We start from the raw sequence: 14350 nt of genomic DNA on the forward strand, positions 1-14350 counted from the left end.
CAGTTGTCTCCTCATCAGCCTCATCATCATTTTTGCCTTTCTTAATCGGTTGGTTATACTTCAAGGCACGCAGCGAAGCCGCTGTGATCTTAGAGCCTTGGGCCTCAGTTTCCTCGAAGAGATCAATTTGATGGTCTTTGAGGATTCTAGTTATGAGTGAGCCTAGCCTTAAAGTTCCAGTGCTCCTCTGGAAGCCGGCTATTAGGAAAACTGGCATGTTGATGGGCTTGTAGGTCAGCATATGCCATATGAAGCATTGCTCGAAATTAGTCGTTGAGCTGGTGCAATTAATCTTGGGGTAGATGTAATTGGTCAGCAGATAGTGTGCCATCTTTTGGTGCTGGCGCATTGATGAACTTGAGATTTCTCCAGAATGGCCAGCAGGCTTGCAGAAGGTGGCAACATACCCAGTTCCTTCATGATCACCCTTCCTTCTCAGCTTTGTTCCCTCATTCTTCAACTTCAGCAAATTGGCAAGGTAGGTAGGGTTGATGAAGATTGTTTTCTCCTTTACCACGGCAATTAGATAGTCCTGGTTATCGTTAGCAACCCATAAGTTTTGGTAGAATTCCCTTACTAGGTCAGGGTAAGTGGGATCTCTAATGGAGAACAGCTCGGTCCAGCCATTCTTCGATATCCATTCACAGAATGGTTGCTCGGTTGTTACGAAGGCCTCAGAGAACCATCGTGAGAAGTCTATTTTGCATTCCCTAACGTCTGCAAAGACTTTGGTGTAGGTTCTGACCTTGGTCGGCTTTCCCTTAGAGGAGCTGGCTTGGCCAGCTTTGCCTTTGCTCGGCGTAGTGACCTTTATGGTTTCAGGCGAAGTAGTTTGCCTGGAGGGTTCATCGGAACTGGTCTTAGGGTGACCAGCACCGGAGATGTTAACGGAAACCTTAGTCATAATTTCAGAAAAAGATTAGGAAGCTTTGAGAGTTTTAGAGAGAGAATGCTTTGCCAGAGAATTCAGTAAGTGTAAAGAGATAACAATGGGGATTTGCCCATTATTTATAGCGGTGAAAAGTGAATCTTATCGAATCCATGTGTCAGTTTTGCCTTGGGATTGTGAACCGACAATAATCCTGGCTTTTATGACACATTCGGCGCATACATCATCCTAGGTGGCTATTCGCGTGCTCTAGCATTGAATGCAATGGATCTTATACTCAGCGTTTAGAATACTAAGTGTTTTATATTCTGAGTGGTCAGTTTTATACGGATGATTTCTCAGTTTGAGGTAACTACTCGGTGCCAATGTTTGCTCAGTATGTGATTTTCATTCATTTGACATTAAACACTCAGCATGCGTTTATTCACTCAGCAAACAATAGATCATTCAGCATGTTAATTCACTCAGCATGAGTCTATATTAAGAGCTAGAATTTACTGAAGAGGATTAAACATACCAATGGCTTCTCTCAGTATGCTAAACTGTTCACGAGCCAGTGGCTTTGTGAAGATATCCTCAAGCTGCTCACCTGTTGGGACGTAGGTCATCTTTATCTCACCCTTGAGTATATGGTCTCTAATGAAGTGATGTCTTATGCTGACTGATGCGGATTCTTGCAAAGAACCCGATCTGAGGGATAAGTGTACCCCGTCGTTATCAAGTAATAAATTTCTGGGTTTAAGTCTAGGTTATCGTCCACAGGATTTATTTCTGCAAGTACCGAATTACTAAGTCTCGGATGTTATCTAGGCTTAAGGGGTTTGAGTTTGTTTTGTTTAATTAATCTACTCCTAGGTTGGTTTGCACTAATCCTAACTAGATTATCTAATTCTGACTAAGTTATTCTAACCCTAACTAAATTACTCTACCCCTAATTAAGTTAAACTACTCCTAAGTGATCTTTTGTCAATGCAATCATCTAAAGGATCATGGAGGGATACGATGATAATGGAAATAGATTGTTTAAACAATTGAATTAAAATCTAAGTCACTTGTGTTCGAGGCGATTAACCCGACCTATCCTCCTAAAGTTCCTAGTTCGTGATTCCCTTGTAAGGCCAAAACTAGCTCTAAGGCTCAGTAATTTGGGCTTAATCTTCTATAGGGTCGTCAATCCTATAGGCACTGACTAGGTCAGATTCAGCTCGCAATATGTGCCAACTTGATTTTGGGATTATCGAATGAGTTAAACCAATCAAACAAAGCGTAAGACAAAGATTCAAAGCATTAAAACAATTGAAGAAACAAAACTATTATATTAATCAAAGATGGAGAACATTGTCACGAAGTTACAATAAGCCTAAGATTCATAGCATGTATCATAGGATAAACAAGTTATAAAAGAAGAAAAATCCCTTTCAGGGAACCTGTCAACCAATGCAGGCGTCTTCCTAGGACTTAAGGATGGAGCTCGAGCAATCCTCGGTGAATGGAGCTTTGGAGGCGTCTTCAATGGAGGTTTGAAGGTTTTTGGAGGAGGTGGAGAGGATTTCTCGAGGTGGAAGATAAGAAAATTACAAAAACAAAAGATATTTAATTTCCAATTGGAAATTCCTATTTATAGCCGCGTCTCGGGCCTCGTTTTGACCTAATTTCGTATCCTTGTTGGTGTAGGAAGACGTGGGGCCGAACGTTGCTTTGTGGGGGCGGAATTGGTCTTTTTGACCAATTCCCGCAGGTCTGCTCGCCGAGCAGGAAAGGCTGCTCGTCGAGCAGGATTGCGACGAGCAGCCCCTGCTCGGCGAGCAGGCGCCTGGCGCCCTACTCGGCGAGCAGGCCTACAGAGGCCTGCTCGGCGAGCAGAAATGGCCCGGGGGGCCCTGCTCGCCGAGCGTTTTCGTCCGAAGCGCGCTCGATCCGTACCGGATGACTTCCAAACCCTTTTTCGTCTGAACTTACACCTGCACACGCATAAAAACTCCAGAAAACATTAGTCCAAAAGCCGAATTGATCCGTCAATCGCTTATTTTGAGCAAACGCTTCGTTTGGTGCGACTTTTGACGGACCAATTAGCTTCAAAAGATAAAGGAATTCTATTATGCGTGTTATTTCGGCCGTATTTGCATAAATTGATCACAAAACGAGCCTAAACGACGAAAAGTAAATAGAATGCTTCCAATTTCTAACTAACTCACACAAAAGCATTTAAATGCGAGAATTGCTCGCTTATTAGCCAAATAAACCTAAAAACCGTCCTAAAACCGTACCCAAAGATAGGGGTTTTTGACCCCTATCAAACCTCCTCGCACTTAAAACTTTACTTGTCCCCAAGTAAACTAAAAAACTAAACCCGCCATCACAAGCAAGCTAGAAAACTTCCCAGTTTGACTAGGTGCTTGACACAATTTCGAGCATCTGTAATTACATGCATTCGGAAATACAAAGTAGAGACACGATATCCAAAAGCCGCATTTCAATTACAATAGGTCATAGTTTTAAGTAAAGGAACACATGTTCAATTGAACGAGCTTGAGGGGATCGCTAAGTAAAACACCTCACCATAGGTAGTTCACTCATTCACACAATTTTGGTGGCTAAAGTGTTTACTCTCGGCTTATATTCTTGCTTAGGATTACGTTGATTTTGAACGTTCATCCGAGTTCCTCTACTATGCTATATGACTCCGATGATATCAAAAACAGCCTCTAATTGGGGTTGTAATGTGGTTAGAGGGTTAAAGGTACAACAAAGGTTAAGTGTTCTAGCGCTACAACAACAAAGTTTAAATGGCTTTAGCAAATATGAAGTGATTGAGCTTTTTATTCGTCCCTTATTGTTTTCTTTTTGGGATGTTTTCTTTGAGACATTTTTTATTTTTCTAAGAACTAGGGAATGGAGTTCTTCCCTTTTGTTCGTCTCTTTTCTTTTCTTTTTCTTTTTCTGTTTTTCTTCTTCTCTTTTTTTTTTTTTCTTTTGGGATAGTGATGCTCATTCACTTCTTAGCCTTTTGGCTTGCTACTATAATGCCATAAACAACGATAAAGCGCTAGAGAAAAACAAAGGCTCAATTTGAGCTTTGCAAAAACAAAGGTTAAGTAGCGAACCAAGTTGTGGTTCGCAAAAACGGGTTAGAACGAAAGAAAAATCTACAAACTACAAAAATGTCGGCTCAAAGGGGCTTCCTAGAGTGGATGAAAAAGAAAAACAAGGTAAAGAAAAGGTTAATTCTAATGAGGCCGATTCATCGTTTATCATCTCAAATCATTGCATGTAGGTTCAACACAGTATTAGGTGCAAAATCTGTAATCTTCCACAAGTCAAAGCATTCACACAAAAATGTCAAGAAAAAGAGCTTTTTGATGTTCGCTCTTAGGCTCAAATTCAACTCACAATTCTTTAGGTTTCAATTTTTGTGTTTACTAGTTTTCCCCAAACTCAAGTTTAATATTACATGCCTTCAATTCTTAAGTTATCTACCTAAGTAATGATTTTAGCATTTCTTCAAAAGTAGGGTCTAAATGCAAACTGTAGCTCATGCTTTTACAGATACAAGAGTTGTGTCCCACACCTAAACTAGTTGTCATGCAATTTTAGATTCGGTTCTCAGCCCTCAAAGACAAATAACGAAGTTTAGATTCGAAGGAGGTTCACGGTTTTAGGTCCTAAACATGCAAAAACATAATAAAACGCCAAAACGCAAACCTAAACTAGACACGACGCAACAAAAATTTAAAAATTTATACAATTTTTGTAAGTTTGTCTACCCCTCCTCCTCACACTTAAAATATGCAATAAGTTCCAACATTGCATTATAGATCATGAAATACGAGTGTAAAAAGTTAGGGTGGAGAAGACAACTTACTGATCATCTTGAAGCCGGAGGATTTGGACACCCGAAGTGTCTTTACCGAGATAAAGTTTAAGTCGGTGTCCATTAACTTTTTGGGTGGTTCCATCTTTCAACATGATCTCAACCATACCGGAGGGATGTGCGTCAAGAACTGAAAATGGTCCATACCATCTACTCTTGAGCTTGCCTGGGAAGAATCTCAATCGGGAGTTATAGAGTAGCACTTGGTCGCCTTTTTGGAAGGTTTTCCGCTGTACCTTTTTATCGTGCACCCGCTTGGTTCGTTCTTTGTACAATTTGGCATTCTCGTAAGAGTTATATCGGAGCTCATCCAGTTCGTGCAGTTGTGTTAACCGTAGATCACCTGAAAGTTTAGGGTCAAAGTTTAGAAATTTTAGCGCCCAATAAGCTTTGTGCTCTAATTCAACAGGCAAGTGGCAAGATTTCCCAAAAACCAGACGGTAGGGGGACATTCCTATGGGAGTTTTGAATGCTGTCCGGTATGCCCAGAGAGCATCGTCCAGTTTAAGACTCCAATCTTTTCTAGCATTCCCTACCGTTTTCTCAAGAATGCGTTTTAGCTCTCTGTTTGACACTTCTACCTGACCACTTGTCTGAGGGTGGTAAGGTGTTGCGACCCTATGGGCTACGCCATACTTTTGGAGCAATGTGTCAAACTGCTTATTGCAGAAATGGGATCCCCCATCGCTAATGATAGTCCGGGGTGTACCAAATCTGGTAAAGATATTCATTTTCAGGAATTTTATCACTACTCGAGCATCGTTTGTGGGTAGGGCTTCGGCCTCTACCCATTTAGAGACATAATCAACCGCAACAAGAATGTATTGGTTGGTGTGTGACATAGGGAAAGGTCCCATAAAGTCTATGCCCCAAACGTCAAATAGCTCACAGACGAGTATGCCTTGTTGAAGCATTTCATTTCTCCTAGAAATATTCCCTACTCTCTGACATGCATCACAATATTTAATATAATTATTGATATCACTATGCATTTGTGGCCACCAAAGTCCACTTTGGAGAATTTTAGCCACTGTCCTATCTGGCCCGAAGTGGCCGCCTGGTTCCCTAGAGTGGCACATGTTAATCACTGACTCTACCTCTTCCTCAGGTATACATCTCCTAATCATGCCATCAGTGCAGAATCGAAATAAATAGGGCTCTTCCCAAAAATATTGTTTGCTTTCAAACAAAAACTTACGTCTTTTATTTGCATCTAAATCAAGAGGAAGAATGTTACCGACTTTGTAGTTCGCGATGTTTGCAAACCAGGGGAGAGTTTTTACCGAATATAGTGTTTCATCCGGGAATACTTCCTTTATTGCCCCCATGCTCTAAGGATTGCTGATCTGACTCTAACCTGGATAGATGGTCCACTATCACGTTTTCTACCCCTTTCTTGTCTCTGATCTCGATGTCAAATTCTTGGAGTAGTAAGATCCAACGGATCAGCCTAGGTTTTGCATCCTGTTTGCTCATCAGATATCTCAGGGCTGCATGGTCAGTAAAAACAATTACCTTAGATAACACCAAATAAGATCTGAATTTGTCAAAGGCAAATACTACGGCTAGCAATTCCTTTTCAGTTATTGAATAATTCTGTTGTGCATCATTTAAGGTTTTGCTAGCATAGAAAATTGGGCGAAAAAGTTTATCCACCCTCTGCCCAAGACAGGCTCCTACAGCCAGATCACTAGCATCGCACATTAACTCAAAGGGAAGGGACCAATCCGGGCTTACCATAATGGGTGCTTCAATTAATTTCTTTTTCAGCAATTTAAATGCAAGCATACATTCTTCATTGAAATTAAAATCAGCATCTTTTAGCAATAATTGAGTGAGGGGTTTAGTGATTTTTGAAAAGTCTTTTATAAATCGTCTATAAAACCCCGCGTGTCCTAAAAAGCTCCTAACTAATTTCACATTAGTAGGAGGTGGCAGTTTTTCAATCACCTTAATTTTTGCCGGATCGACCTCGATCCCCTTCCCCGACACCTTGTGTCCTAATACTATGCAGTTTTGGACCATGAACTGGCACTTTTCCCAATTAAGTGCCAAGTTCTTGTCTTCACAACGTTCTAAGACTCGGTCCAAGTTTTCAAGACATTGGTCGAAAGTAGGTCCTACAACATTAAAATCATCCATGAAAATTTCTAGGAACTCCTCGACCATGTCAGAAAACATAGCCATCATACAACGTTGGAACGTGGCAGGGGCATTACATAATCCGAAAGGCATCCGTCTATATGCAAAAGTCCCATAGGGGCAAGTGAATGTTGTTTTCTCTTGATCCAAAGGGTCCACAGGGATTTGCATATAGCCAGATAGCCCATCTAAAGTGCAGAAAAATTCGTGCCCTGCCAATCGTTCCAACATTTGATCAATAAATGGTAAGGGAAAGTGGTCTTTACGGGTGGCCTCGTTTAATTTCCTATAATCTATGCATACACGCCAACCCGTAACCTTTCTAGTTGGGATTAATTCTCCTTTTTCATTTTCCATTACTGGTGTTCCCCCTTTTTCGGGCACACATTGAACCGGGCTTACCCATTGACTATCAGAAATTGGAAAGATGATACCTGCGTCGAGGAGTTTTATAACCTCGACTTTTACCACCTCTTTCATGTTAGGGTTGAGCCGTCGTTGAGGTTGGGCAGATGGCTTGATCTCCTCCTCAAGAAAAATTCTATGTGTGCAGATTTTGGGGTCGATACCTTTGATGTCGTGGATTGACCATCCAAAGGCTCATTTATGTTCCATCAGCACCTCCACCAATTTTTCTTCCTGTTCAACTGTCAACAAAGAAGAAATAATAACGGGTAAATCTGTGGGAGGTTGAAGAAAAACATATTTCAGGTTGTTGGGCAAGGGTTTAAGCTCTAATTTTGGAGGTTCCTCCAACGAGGTCTTAGGTTTAGGTTTGATCTCATGATCAAGGTCCTCTTTTCTACCCTTAACCCAATAACATTTTTCAGGTGGGAGATCTTCAAATGGCTCACTTGAGTTTTCACATGTCTCACCACCTAGACCGAGTTCTAAAGAGGCATTTCTTATATCGAGATCAACTTCCTCAACACATTTATCTATAAGTGCATCCACAAAGTTACAACTTTTGGAGCGTTCTTGAGGAAATTTCATAGATTCATAAACGTTAAATGTTACCTCTTCGTCCTGCACCCTTAGGACCAATTTACCTCCATGGACGTCTATTAGTGTCCTACCGGTTGCAAGAAACGGTCTCCCAAGGAGAATGGGGACGAAGTCATCTTCTTCCATGTCGAGGACCACAAAATCGACTGGGAAGATCAGTTTGTCCACCTTTACAAGCACATCTTCAACTATGCCTCTAGGCCGTGCAATTGACCGATCCGCTAGTTGCAGTGTCATGTTTGTTGGTTTAGGTTCTCCGAGCCCCAATTTCCTGAAAATTGATAGAGGCATAAGATTAATACTTGCTCCTAAATCACATAATGCCCTATCTATGTGCATGTTCCCTATCCTACACGGGATGGTAAAGCTCCCTTGATCTTTAAGCTTGGGGGGTAATTTATGGGTGATTATGGCCGAGCATTGTTCTGTTAAAGCCACTATCTCGTTTTCCCCAAACTTTTTCTTTTTCGACAACATGTCTTTAAGAAATTTTGCATAGTTCGGCATCTCCTCTAGTGCTTCCATTAATGGAATGTTTATTTCTAATCTACTAAGGATTTCTGAGAACCGGGCAAATTTCTTATCTAGGTTGGCCTTTTTCTGCTTCTGAGGGAATGGCAGTTTTGGTGTATAAGGCCTAACCACTTTTTCTACAGCTTTTTCAGAGGCTGAAGATTCAGATGCGGGACCGGGGTTGCTAACCACTTCCGGTTCCCTACTTACCTGAGGTGACAGAGGTATTTGCGATGGAGATGCCACGAGTGTATCTACTTCCTTTCCGCTCCTTAGGGCGATGGTTTGAGCCGCCTCTTCTTGCAAGAGGAACGCCTCGTGGCATTCCCTTTCTTCTTGTCTGATTGTGGCGAGTTGGTCACTCAGGGTCCTGCATGCCTCCTCGTTGGCTGCCAGTCGAACGGATATCTCCTTTAGGAGAGTCATTATTCCTTCTGAGTACCCTATTTTCCTGCCATAAAAATCAGAGTTAGAATGAGGACATGGAAGGGTATCCATAGGTGCCACGTAGGGCGCCGGTGGGTATCGTGTATGCTCCTGATCGTAGTAGTTGTAAGTTGAGGGTTCAGAATTATACCTTTGATGATTACCCAAATAACTTACATTCTCACCTCTAGGTACGTAATAGTTGATGTGGCATACCCTACCGGGGTGATTCTGGCCGCATCTCTCGCAGAATGGTATCCTTGGTTGGTTATTTTGGTTGTATGAAGCCACCAGGAAGTCCATTTTTGTGTTGAGATCGTTCATGGACGGGTTTGATGCTCTGTTGTCCATAATTGCTGGAAGAACGATCCAATTTAAGTAATAGTATATCAACAAGTATATATATCTATACAAATATGAATGATATTAACAAGGAAAGTATTCACAAAGAATGCCTGAACTAACAAGTTGACCTTTGGTTCGATATTGCAGAAGAAATAAATCCCCGGCAACGGCGCCAAAAACTTGATGCGGATTCTTGCGAAGAACCCGATCTGAGGGATAAGTGTACCCCGTCGTTATCAAGTAATAAATTTCTGGGTTTAAGTCCAGGTTATCGTCCACAGGATTTATTTCTGCAAGTACCGAATTACTAAGTCTCGGATGTTATCTAGGCTTAAGGGGTTTGAGTTGGTTTTGTTTAATTAATCTACTCCTAGGTTGGTTTGCACTAATCCTAACTAGATTATCTAATTCTGACTAAGTTATTCTAACCCTAACTAAATTACTCTACCCCTAATTAAGTTAAACTACTCCTAAGTGATCTTTTGTCAATGCAATCATCTAAAGGATCATGGAGGGATACGATGATAATGGAAATAGATTGTTTAAACAATTGAATTAAAATCTAAGTCACTTGTGTTCGAGGCGATTAACCCGACCTATCCTCCTAAAGTTCCTAGTTCGTGATTCCCTTGTAAGGCCGAAACTAGCTCTCAGGCTCAGTAATTTGGGCTTAATCTTCTATAGGGTCGTCAATCCTATAGGCACTGACTAGGTCAGATTCAGCTCGCAATATGTGCCAACTTGATTTTGGGATTATCGAATGAGTTAAACCAATCAAACAAAGCGTAAGACAAAGATTCAAAGCATTAAAACAATTGAAGAAACAAAACTATTATATTAATCAAAGATGGAGAACATTGTCACGAAGTTACAATAAGCCTAAGATTCATAGCATGTATCATAGGATAAACAAGTTATAAAAGAAGAAAAATCCCTTTCAGGGAACCTGTCAACCAATGCAGGCGTCTTCCTAGGACTTAAGGATGGAGCTCGAGCAATCCTCGGTGAATGGAGCTTTGGAGGCGTCTTCAATGGAGGTTTGAAGGTTTTTGGAGGAGGTGGAGAGGATTTCTCGAGGTGGAAGATAAGAAAATTACAAAAACAAAAGATATTTAATTTACAATTGGAAATTCCTATTTATAGCCGCGTCTCGGGCCTCGTTTTGACCTAATTTCTTGTCCTTGTTGGTGTAGGAAGACGTGGGGCCGAACGTGGCTTTGTGGGGGCGGAATTGGTCTTTTTGACCAATTCCCGCAGGTCTGCTCGCCGAGCAGGATTGCGACGAGCAGCCCCTGCTCGCCGAGCAGGCGCCTGGTGGCCTGCTCGGCGAGCAGGCTTCTGGTCGGCGAGCAGGCGCCTGGCGCCCTGCTCGGCGAGCAGGCATAGCCTGCTCGGCGAGCAGGCCTCTGGAGGCCTGCTCGCCGAGCAGAAATGGCCCGGGGGGCCCTGCTCGCCGAGCGTTTTCGTCCGAAGCGCGCTCGATCCGTACCGGATGACTTCCAAACCCTTTTTCGTCTGAACTTACACCTGCACACGCATAAAAACTCCAAAAAACATTAGTCCAAAAGCCGAATTGATCCGTCAATCGCTTATTTTGAGCAAACGCTTCGTTTGGTGCGACTTTTGACGGACCAATTAGCTTCAAAAGATAACGGAATTCTATTATGCGTGTTATTTCGGCCGTATTTGCCTAAATTGATCACAAAACGAGCCTAAACGACGAAAAGTAAATAGAATGCTTCCAATTTCTAACTAACTCACACAAAAGCATTTAAATGCGAGAATTGCTCGCTTATTAGCCAAATAAACCTAAAAACCGTCCTAAAACCGTACCCAAAGATAGGGGTTTTTGACCCTTATCACTGACATGCTTCATCCTGTTGTGTTGAATTGGGTTCTTTGATAGATCAATTGCACTTTTGCTGTCGCATTTGACCTTAATTGTCTTTGTTTGAACACCATAGTCTTCAAGCTGTTGCTTAATCCATAGGACTTGAGCAACACAGTGTCCAACAGCAATGTACTCAGCTTCAGTGGTAGACAATGCTACTGACGCCTGCTTCTTGCTGAACCAGGATACAAGACAACTTTCTAAGAAATGACATCCTCCAGAGGTGCTTTTCCGTTCTAGCTTGTCTCGTCCATAGTCAGCGTCAGTGTATCCAACGAGTGTAAAGCCATGAATGTTGGGATACCATAAACCTGTGTTCACTGAGCTTTGCAAATATCTAAGGATTCTTTTTACAGCTATGTGATGAGATTCCTTAGGGTTAGATTGATATCTAGCATAGTAGCATACTGAGAACTGAATGTCCGGTCTACTTGCTGTTAAGTAAAGTAGAGAGCCTATCATACCTCGATACAATTTGCTGTCTACCGACTTACCATTCTCATCAGCGCAGAGGACAGTGTCAGTGCCCATAGGAGTGGATATTGGCTTGCAATTTTCAAGATCATATTTCTTCAATATCTCCTTGGCATATTTAGCTTGACTGATGAAGATGCCATTTTTCCCTTGTTTGATTTGAAGTCCAAGGAAGAAGTTGAGTTCTCCCATCATAGACATTTCAAACTCAGTCTGCATTTGCTTGCTAAATTCCTTGCACATTGACTCATTAGTAGCACCGAAAATAATATTATCAACATATATTTGAGCCAGCAGGGTATCTTTACCCTTTCTCTTAATGAATAAGGTTGTATCAGCTTTGCCCCTGACATAGTTTCTAGTCAGCAGGAGACTGGTCAGCCTCTCATACCAAGCACGTGGTGCTTGCTTGAGGCCGTACAGAGCCTTTTTGAGTTTATAAACGTGGTTTGGGAATTTAGGATCCTCAAACCCTGGAGGTTGATTAACATAAACTTCCCCGTTTATAACTCCATTAAGGAATGCACTCTTAACATCCATTTGAAATAGTTTAAAGTTCATATAGCTTGCATACAACAACAACAACAACAAAGCCTTAGTCCCGAAATGATTCGGGGTCGGCTAACATGAACCATCATATAAAACCGTGAAAATCAAGTCGTGTCAGCGACACAGATTCGCTCCCTCCACTCCGTCCTATCCACTACCATATTTTCCTCAATTCCCAATAAACTCATATCACTCTCGATCACCCTCCTCCAAGTTTGCTTAGGTCTTCCCCTACCCCTCACCACTACATCCCTTTGCCACTCTTCGGTTCTCCTAACCGGCGCATCAAGCGCTCTACGTCTCATATGGCCAAACCACCTTAGTCGGTTTTCATATAGCTTGCATAAGCGCATAAAATTCTAATAGCCTCTAGCCTTGCCACTGGGGCAAAGGTCTCACCGTAGTTAATACCTTCTTGCTGACTGTAGCCCTGAGCTACAAGCCTTGCTTTGTTCCTGACTACATTTCCTTGCTTATCCAGCTTGTTGCGGAAGACCCATCTTGTTCCAATGGTCCTCTGACTCCTTGGATGTGGCACTAGCTCCCATACATCATTTCTTCTGAATTGGTCAAGTTCCTCTTGCATTGCGCTCATCCAGAATTCATCTTCCTCAGCATCAGTGAAGTTCTTAGGCTCCTGAACTGAGACGAAGGCTACGTTACTGAGGTATCTCCTGAGTTGGTTTCTTGTCATCAGGGTATTCTCAGTGGCATCAAGAATAGCACTCTCTGAGTGTCCTCTTGGTATCCTTATCTCCTTTGGTAGATTTATGTCTTGTGTTGTCTGTGTTTCAACAATCTCTGCAGGTGAAGACTGGTCAGTGAAAACAATATTTGGTTCACTTTTACCTTTGCTCAGCCCTTGAGGGAATGACTCATCGGCTGTATCTTGATTAGCGGGTACTGAGTATGGATCATCCTCGGTCAGCGGCAGATATCTTCCTGCAGGGTTTGTTTCGTCGAACTCAACATGTACTGACTCTTCTAAAACTTGAGTTCGTTTATTGAAAACTCTGTATGCTTTGCTGTTTGTTGAGTAGCCTAAAAAGATAGCTTCATCAGCTTTTGAGTCAAATTTAGCTAGGCTATCTTTGGTGTTTAAAATAAAACATTTACAGCCAAAGGCACGAAAGTATCCAATGTTGGGCTTTCGTCCTTTCCAAAGCTCGTAGGGGGTTTTCTTTAGTATAGGTCTAACAAGAGCCCTATTAAGAATATAGCATGCTGTGTTAACAGCTTCTCTCCAAAAGTACTTTGGAAGCCTATGCTCACTCAGCATTGTCCTGGCTATTTCAACCAAGGTTCTGTTCTTCCTTTCAACAACCCCATTTTGTTGAGGCGTCATAGGAGCAGAAAAATTATGGTCAATGCCGCTGGCTTCACAGAATTCAACAAACTGTTGGTTTTTGAATTCTCCACCATTATCACTTCGGATGTGAGCCAATTTTAGGTCTTTGTCATTTTCAAGTTTTCTAACCAAATTTGAAAATGTCTCAAAGGTCTCATCCTTGCTACTCAGCAAGATGACCAAAGTGTACCGAGAAAAGTCATCTACAATGACCAAGGAAAATCTTCTTCCACCCAGACTCAGCGGTTGGATTGGACCGAAGAGATCCAAGTGTAGTAACTCTATCGGACGCTTAGTTGAGACAACATTTTTACTATGAAAAGATTGTTTGGTTTGTTTTCCAGCTTGGCAAGTGTGGCATAATTGATCGTTTTCAAATTTAAGTTCTGGCAGTCCCTCAACCAATTGCTTTCTTGCTAATTTGGCTAGGAGGTCCATTCTTACATGACCAAGTCTCCTGTGCCATAGCAAGGAATTTTCTTCCTTTGAAACTAAGCATACAGTTTTTGAAAACTTTTTCTCCAAGCTCAGCATGAAGACATTATCCATGCGAGGGGCAGTTAAAATTAACTCATTAGTTTTACCCTCGAATATTTTACATCCAGTGTCATCAAATATAATTTTTCTTCCATTATCACATAGCTGAGCTACGCTGAGTAAGTTATATTTGAGTCCGCTGACTAGGGAGACTGACTCAATAGTAGGATTACCTCCAATGGTTCCTGACTCTACTATCTTACCCTTTTTGTTGTCTCCAAAACTTACACTTCCTCCTCGTTTACGCTCGAATGTGATGAACTAAGTTTCATCACCAGTCATATGCCTTGAGCATGCACTGTCAATATATCACATCTTTGACTTCTCGGCACATCCCAGGCTTACCTGCAATGTAACTAG

At 41.8% G+C, this 14350-nt stretch overlaps 1 pseudogene; it reads right to left on the reverse strand.

Annotated features, from left to right (window-relative positions):
• Window positions 1-6056: 6056 nt before the first annotated feature.
• The window catches only part of LOC136216645 (uncharacterized), an 82208-nt pseudogene continuing 73914 nt past the window's right edge, over window positions 6057-14350 (reverse strand).

This window comes from Euphorbia lathyris, chromosome 1 (assembly GCF_963576675.1).
Source record: "Euphorbia lathyris chromosome 1, ddEupLath1.1, whole genome shotgun sequence".
In the NCBI taxonomy this organism is placed as follows: Eukaryota; Viridiplantae; Streptophyta; class Magnoliopsida; order Malpighiales; family Euphorbiaceae; genus Euphorbia; species Euphorbia lathyris.